The following is a 9,072-nucleotide window of genomic DNA, read 5'->3' as shown; positions in this document are numbered from 1 at the left end:
TAGTCCAGCCGACCAGGGTCCTAGCCCTGACAAGCCGAGCGTTGAGTTGAGGAACGGTGAACATCGCGCAGTTCGGGCACGCATCTGGCTCGCCCGGGTGGGTCCCGGCGCAGAACGCGTGATCGACCCCCCAGCAGTGGATGCAGACGCGGTGGGGGTCGTCTGCGGCGACGAGGTGGTCGCTTTCCGCGAACCTGCCACTCCACGGTGGTTCCATCTTGGTCCTCGGTCTGGGAAAACAACAGGCTAAAGGCCTAGCTAGTAGCCTAGCTCCTAGCGTTAGCCTAGCAACTCGGTTAGCTTACATAGCCGCTAACCGGCGTTTTTTCAAAACAGACCAAGAATGAATGAAAACACTTAGAAGATAATTCAGGAAAATTTTTATATAAGTCTCGGGAGATGACTTATAAGTAGCAAGATTTTCCCGTGGGGAATACTCCTTATTCCCGCTTTGGGTTACGTTGAAAAAATCTTTATACTTAACTGTTGTGTGTGATAGCTGTCTGCGCATTCGCATGCAGAGTGGTGAAAAGAGGGAGAGCCTATGTCACGTGGAGCTTTTGTACTCCCGGGTCTTCCGGACTCGTGACATACCCTAAGCCAATCAGTGAATTGGCATCGGGAGCGTGTGTGTTGCTCTGTACATCGCCTGGGGGCGCTGATATCCCATAGTGAGTAGTAAACGGAAAACCGTGGTAAAACAACATTGCTCTCAACTTCGTCAGTAATGAAGCGTAGCTGAACTGAATTGGACCTCACAAAGACAAAAAGACACTTTCTGCCACAAATGAGTTGGCTTGTAGGCTGCAGGTTGCCAGTTCAAATACAGCGATCGCCAGGGAAAAACTGTGCGAGGAAAATCAATGAAAAAAATGTGCCCTTCCCTCAGCAGTGCTCCTGAGCAAGGGCAAGGCATCCCTATAACTGCAGGTGTTTGAGTGGAGCTGCATTGGCTGACAAAGTCAGTGGTTGTACTGGGCAGCTCCCAGTGGCCAACTGTAGAATACTGTGGGTCTGTGGTTGTACCGGGCAGCTCCCAGTGGCCAACTGTAGAAAACTGTGGCTGTACTGGACACCCACGGCTGGCCAACAGCACAGAACTGTGGTTGTATCGTAGGCTACTGCACAACCCCCAGTCGTAAACAGTAGAGGTCTGTGGTTGAACCGGGCAGATCCCAGTGGACACCAGCAAAAGACTGTGACTGTAAAAGGAGCATCCGCGCTCAGTCAACCTCCCTGGCTAAAAAATGTCTAAAAGAATTGTGTAGTTTGCACACTGCCTAACCATTTCCCTTCCCCTCTCTCTCCCCTCTGTGACACCACAGGGAACAGACGAAGCGAAGCTTCTGATGAGCACAATGCCTGTGTTAGTTATCCTCATACAGGATCAGAGTTCTGATCTTTTTTTCACCCTGTCAGCTCTTTCTCTCTGTCGGAGGTACGAGGCTGAGGAGATGAGGCGAGAAATTCTTCAGGCCCGTTGTCAGGCTCCGTAATGGGCTCTCTCTCTCTCTCTCTCTCTCTCTCTCTCTCTCTCTCTCTCTCTCTCTCTCTCTCTCTCTCTCTCTCTCTCTCTCTCTCTCTCTCTCTCTCTCTCTCTCTCTCTCTCTCTCTCTCTCTCTCTCTCTCTCTCTCTCTCTCTCTCTCTCTCTCTCTCTCTCTCTCTCTCTCTCTCTCTCTCTACAAGCTGGGACACAGAGAGAGAGAGAGAGAGAGAAAGATTGGTGCACGCATGAATGCTATTTGCGAGCTAACGGCTGTCGGTCAGTGATACGATCACTCTGAATGACACATGTATTAGTGGCTGTGATCTCATGAATCAGATCATGTGGATGGGGCACATGGGCAAGGGGTGGAGTTGTGGGGGGGGGGGGAGACCTATCATTCCTAGCGAGCATATTTTTATTTCAGGAGGGGACATTTTTAAGCATATTTTTTATTTCAGGAGGGGACATTTTTTAAAGTTTCTCTGTGCTTTTTGTAGTACATATTGGTGGCCATCTTACAAACAAAGGCGAGAGAGAGATTTAATTTACTTAATTTAGTGGTCATGTGTGTGTGTTCGAAGGGATCGGGAGCCTTCTCATCTCCAGTTAAATTCTGTTCCCCCCTTCCTCTTCCCCACTGGCCTGTGATATCTGCCTCTCGCTCGGCCTGATAAGATCCTGCACTTCAAACAAGTCAGACCCTGACAAAATCCTGCTGGAGCAGAGATAGAGGAAAGCTCTCCCCAGTGCAGTCATCTTTCTCTGGGTTACAAAGGAAGAGACACACACACACACACACACCACACACACACACACACACACACACACACACACACACACACACACACACACACACACACACACCTGCAATGTCTTGTCTCTCTCATCAGCCCCGAAGCAACAATTACATCAAAGACAAACATCTGTACAACGAGGCTATACGCTCTCATCCACACTGCTTTTCTGCTTCCATGACCAAAGAGGAGAGTCAAGTGCACATTCCAAGAGTTGCTCTTTCTTTCTTTTCTTTTTTTCCCTCCTTTTTTTATTGTTTTGTAATGAACATCCCAGGCGTGTCTGTCTGTGAGAGCTAGACATGGAATATTTATAGAAAATATTTCTGGGAATACATGAGGGGGAGACACTGCTCTTTAACAAGCTGCTTTTGTTCAAAGACACGGTTTCTCTCCCGTTACTCACAGAGAACCGCCCCGCCACCCACCAACCCTCTCTCTCTCTCTCTCTCTCTCTCTCTCTCTCTCTCTCTCTCTCTCTCTCTCTCTCTCTCTCTCTCTCTCTCTCTCTCTCTCTCTCTCTCTCTCTCTCTCTCTCTCTCTCTCTCTCTCTCTCTCTCTCTCTCTCTCTCTCTCTCTCTCTCTCTCTCTCTCTCTCTCTCTCTCTCTCTCTCTCTCTCTCTCTCTCTTCTCTCACATTAATCAGATTCTTGTGTCTGACATTGCAGAATGCCAGTCCTCCATCTCTCCTGGGTTACTGGTGATGCTCTGTCTGCCACAGGCCATTCCCTTCTCAGATGTAGCAGAACCAAGCACGTGCGCGGTAAAGTGTTCAGTCACCTCTCTCTCTCTCACGTGCCTCTCAGTGCCCTCTGACAGCTGACAGAGGGGTCACACGATGGTCGAGTGCTATAGATGCATGTGCTACAAATTGAGGTATCAGCACAGGCCGAATGTCATGCATTATAGATGCATGATATGATATGCACCACTGGCTGATCCACTATGAGGCTAACAGAACTAATGTCCAACACGCACGCACGCACGTAAGCACACACGTCTGTGGTTCTTGTCTCTCTCATCAGCCCTGAAGCAACAATTTAATCAGACAAACATGGGTAGAACTAGGCTATACGCTGCTTTACTGCTTCCATGACCAAAGAGGGAAGTTTAGTCACATTACAAGAGAAACAGACAAGTTTTTTTTTTAAATGATGAAAGGTCATCTTCACTCAAAAGTTCATCAAAAGAGAAAAGATGCAAGGCACTCTTCTTGCCAAAACTGAAGAATCGTTCATTTCAATTGCTATATCAAATGGTTATAACTCCATTTATATTTGTCTGCTTTACATTCAACCATTCAAACACAACATTCTTACACTGACAGCAGGGGAAACCATGTAAGGCACCAACATGCTCATCGGGAGAAGTTAGACAAAGGCAAATTTCCATGCATTTTATGTTCAATTTAATGGATGTGGAAGTTTTCTTTATCTTTCTTCATACTTCCAAGAGTTGTTATTTATTTTTTCCATTTAGTTTTTTGTCTTGGTAATGAACATCCCAGTCGTGTCTGTCTGGGAAAGCTAGTCATATAATATTTATGGAAAATATTTCTAGGAATACGTGAGGGAGAGGAGAGTTCAACATGCATATTTAAAAAAAAAAAAAAATCTGAGAGTAAATCCCCTTAAACCTGCATACTCTCGCACGCTTGTTTTGTTTTATTTATCAACATTTCGGTCAAACAAGCTGCTTTTGTTCTAAGTAAGACCTGCATGTTGCACAAACTAAACCAGCATATCATCGCTGTGGAAACCTTGTACAGTATGTACAAGGTTTCGGGCCGTGGACTTTGACCTTATTATTTAGACCTTGAATGCCCTTTTAGACCTTGAATGCCCTTTTAATAATTAATAGCGTTTACCTTATGCAGTTTCTGATACATAACAGCAACAACATTAAAACCGCAATGCTCAGCCAAATGTGAAAAGCAACCATGTGCAGATGTACAAAGCAGCAGGATCAATCAAATGTGCAAGTGTCACGTGTATATATATACATGCATGAGCAGCATTTCACAAACAAAGAACAAGTGGTCACGGATAGGGACTGTCTAACCGACACTTAATGTTTTCCTTTTTTGTTTTTGTTTGTCCACATTTACTGCTTTAACAGCGGCCGGGGGAACAAAAGACTTCTATGCAGTCGAGCCCTTGGCTGTTAGGCATCTCAGGTGTTTACCGTTTCGTATCATCACAAACAGTCTGTTGCCAGGGTGATGTTTGTCCTTCATAATCCATTTTGCCCTGCCAAGCTTCGACCCACTGCTCATTTCAAGCCACCCATCACCGTCTACTTTGTCAAGTCTCATCCTCTTGTCCCTTCATTCTCCTCCCTACCACAGGATCTCTCTCCCTCATCCTACAGTACTCTGACATTACATAGCAGAATGCCAGCGCATCATTCTTGCACATGGTAAAGTGTTCAGTCACCTATCTCTTTCAGGTGCCTTTTAGTGCCCTCAGACAGCTGACAAAAAAAAAAGAAGTTGGTCACAGTACGGCCCAACGCCGCATGCTGTGCATGTGGTTACAAAGTGAGGTATCAGCACATGCCGGATGTGTAGAAGATACATGATCTGCACTGCTGGCTGTTCCACTGCGAAGCTAACAGAACTGTGCACAAGCTGACCCCCCACCCACACACCCCCCCACCCACACAGTGGCTGACTTTTTGCCCATTCCTAGCTGCGACACCTGACAATTCACACTTGTTCTGCACACTATATGTGTGTGCATGCGTGTGTGTGTGTGTGTGTGTGTGTGTGTGTGTGTGTGTGTGTGTGTGTGTGTGTGTGTGTGTGTGTGTGTGTGTGTGTGTACGTATGTGTGTGTGTGTGTGTGTGTGTGTGTGTGTACGTATGTGTGTGTGTGTGTGTGTGTGTGTGTGTGTGTGTGTGTGTGTGTGTGTGTGTGTGTGTGTGTGTGTGTGTGTGTGTGTGTGTGTGTGTGTGTGCGTGTGCGTATGAAGGTCATTTACAAGGGTACTAGACTAATTATACATTTCTCTCCTCTAAGAGTCAATCAGAGATGACCCTGGCAGACCTCTGACAGGTCAAAGGTCAATGTCTCAGTATGGTCACACAGCAATTAACCTTCGCTCTCTCTCTCTCTCTCTCACACACACACACACACACACACTATACAGATACAAAGTAAAGTGCCATCAATGCAAATTCATATTATGTCTCCCATCCGTTAAAAGGGGTCAAGTTTATGAAACTAGAACCTTTTATGCTGTTTTGTTAATCTGCACTGGACTGATTACCAGCACATATGAGCCCAACCAGAACTATGGTGCAACATTCTCTCGCTCGCTCGCTCACTCACTCACTCACACACTCACACACTCACACACTCACACACACACACACACACACACACACACACACACACACTCACACACACACACACACAGCAAGTTGACTCCAAAATAAAAGTCTAACAATGGCATGGTTTCCAATGTTTACCTAGTACACAAAGTAGCACAAATTGCAATTCCTTTTACGCTGTTTTGTTAATCTGCACTGGACTGATTACCAGCACATATGAGCCCAACCAGAACTATGGTGCAACATTCTCTCTGTGGCATGCATGCATGCACACACACACACACACACACACACACACACACACACGTGCGCACACACACACACACACACACACACACACACACACACACACACACACACACACACACACAGCAAGTTGACTCCAAAATAAAAGTCTAACAATGGCATGGTTTCCAATGTTTACCTAGTACACAAAGTAGCACAAATTGCAATTCAGTGGTGAATCGAGGGAATTATCTGAATGGCATCGTCCTACAATGACAAACATGCTGTTGTCATAATGACTAGCATGGTGACTGGGGCAGGAATTTCATAGCGGCCACAACGGCCATGACTGCTGTGCCCTGTTAGTTTGGCCATATTGATATGCCACCTCTATGCTCTGTGGTCCCCATTGCCCCAGATGATTTCATTGTTTTTTCCTTTGCACTCTTTTCCTGTCAGTCAATATGTTTTTTCATACACCGGTGTCTTTGATTGAGATTCTGAAATCTTATTTGACAACATCAAGTAAAATGCTGCACACATAACGGAACGCAGATATGAAAATCAACCAGGAGACTTAATCAAACGCATCGTGTTGAATTCATCCTGATGTGCGAATGCCGCAAACTGAAAGCTGTGACTGAACTTTTGAGAAGAGAAGGTCACTGAGCTGAGTTGAGAAAACATGAGACAAATATCGCTACAATGTGTACTTATTTAAAGTGTTCATAATAATTATTAACCACGCAAATATTACTACTTTCCCTGGTTCCTTGTCTCACTTCCCGAATAGTATTCAAGTCACACTGCTGGTTGTAAAAATAAATCCCACGTTACAGTCGGTTCAAAATAAAATCCACGTCAATGTGGATTTCATTTTGAAGGGCATGACCCAAAGTGTCATTTGTTTTTGCAGTGTGACTCAACTGCTATTCGGGAAGTGAGATAATCACCCAGGGAGGGACCATACACAGACATACACTGGACAGCAACAAAAGGAAGGCTTGTACAAGCTGTATACAGCCGCTGTATTGGTGTCCGTTGCATCATCGTGACGTCAGACCTGGGGGCGCCCTGACACCGGCTGTCCAGAATCTCCCCCCCCCCCCAACTGCAGCGCTAGTTACTGTCCAATACCAGTTGCCCCCCCTTCCCCCTTACCACCTCCGTCTTTCCAAACACAGGCTATGATGCTCGTGCTCCATGTTGCGAGCGCCACACGTCCTCCCGCCTCAGCATCCATGTCTCTACCCCCTGTGTCTGCCCCCCCCCCCCAACCGTATGGTCTAACTCCATGTTATCATCCCTGTGTTCATAGGCTGCACTGATCATTACATTACATTACAGTCATTTAGCAGACGCTTTTATCCAAAGCGACTTACAATAAGTGTATTCAACATAGGTAGGGAACGAAAACTACTAATCACCAGAAGTCTTAAGTGCATTTCCTGCAAAAAACAAGCAACCAAGAGTATACCTAGCGCTAAGGTAAAAGTGCAATATATCAGCTACCTACTTTCTTAAACAGATGAGACAAAATAGCTAAATCAAATGAGCACGAGCTCAAACAAATAAGTGTATTGACTAAACAAGATCCAATAAAACAATACAAAACTAAAACAAGAGTTCGTACAACTAGTTAACAACAAGTAGGCCAGGCAAAGAGGAAGGGTAGTGTTTCCTGAAGAGGTGGGTTTTCAGCCTGCGGCGAAAGATGGGCAGTGACTCTGCTGTCCTGACTTCAGTGGGAAGTTCATTCCACCACTGTGGGGCCAGAACAGAAAAAAGTTGTGACCGTGTCGATCGACCATTTTTCTGTTCTGGCCCCACCGCCTGCACAATCATCCAATTCTCCTCCCCATGCAGCATCTGACTTTTGACAAATATTGAAATAAATATGCGTTTGTACAAATATTTGTTATTTGTTAATACATTATCTTGGGAAATAAACAACTTTATTTATTCATTTCTCTGATTGTCATGGTCTGCTCCTTGCCGTTTTGGCCATGTTTTCCAGCCCATAGACGTTTATTTCCCTGCTCTCTCTCTCTCTCTGAGTTTTGCTCTACCGTCTCATTCCTTTGGGCACTTCCTTCCCATCTCACCTCAGATGGTCATGATGAGCGCTCGGCAGTGAGCTGTTAGGGGTTAAGTGTCTTTTCTCGGGGATGCTGACATGACACAGACATGGGCGGGCTGGGAGACTGTGACCTTGTGATCACAAGACGGCCTCTCTACCCACTGCGCAATGGCCGTTCCTGTCTCCAGATGGATACAGCCATAGACTGTAGTTCTGCAAAGTTTTGGGATCCTCTATAACGTTTATGTTCTCAATACATTAACATTACAGTTACAGAGGGCCATTCGATTCATTGTTACAATTGAAAAATATTTGTTCAGGTTATAACTTTAATCTAACCTAATAATGACCCTGACCCTAAAAAATAACACTAACCTTTATATTAACCTATTTCTAATCCTAAACCTGCCATCCTTTTCCAGATTAATACTCCTCTTTGCCCTTACAAGGACACACACACACACACACACACACACACACACACACACACACACACACACACACACACACACACACACACACACACACACACACACACACACACACACGCACAAGGACACACACACGCACAAGGACACACACACGCACACGCGCACACACACACACACACACGCACACACACACACACACACACACACACAGAGTGGCTGACTGCATCATCTGATGTGTGATTTTCGCCCCTTCCTGCCGACACCTGCCATTTCAGGTTTGCATGCTTTGCATTTTAACCCAGCTTCGGAGGAAGGACACCTCACGACACACACACGCACGCACGCACGCACGCACACACGCACACGCACACGCACACACACACACAATAGCATGAGTCCTCTAATACGTGATTGCCGCAAGTCATGAATTATTTGAGCTTATCACTGTACATTTTCCTGAATTGCAAGGGCACGCTAGCATGCCAACACCCAACGCATACACTTTTACGCACGCACGCTACACATACAGTACACGTTTACGCACGCACACACTTTTACGCACACACACATGGTTGAGCATACAGTATGGGTGGAATGGTTGCTCATTAATGTAAACATAAACATCTAAATTAAGATCAAATCAAAGCATCCATAACAAAAAATCTTAAAACAGTTTAACCCAGTTCTCAGGTTAACATCACATTGATATATTGCTAAATAA

This window comes from Gymnoscopelus microlampas (genome assembly GCF_963454915.1).
Source record: "Gymnoscopelus microlampas genome assembly, chromosome: 3".
NCBI classification, from domain to species: Eukaryota; Metazoa; Chordata; class Actinopteri; order Myctophiformes; family Myctophidae; genus Gymnoscopelus; species Gymnoscopelus microlampas.
Note: the sequence above shows the minus strand (reverse complement) of the source record.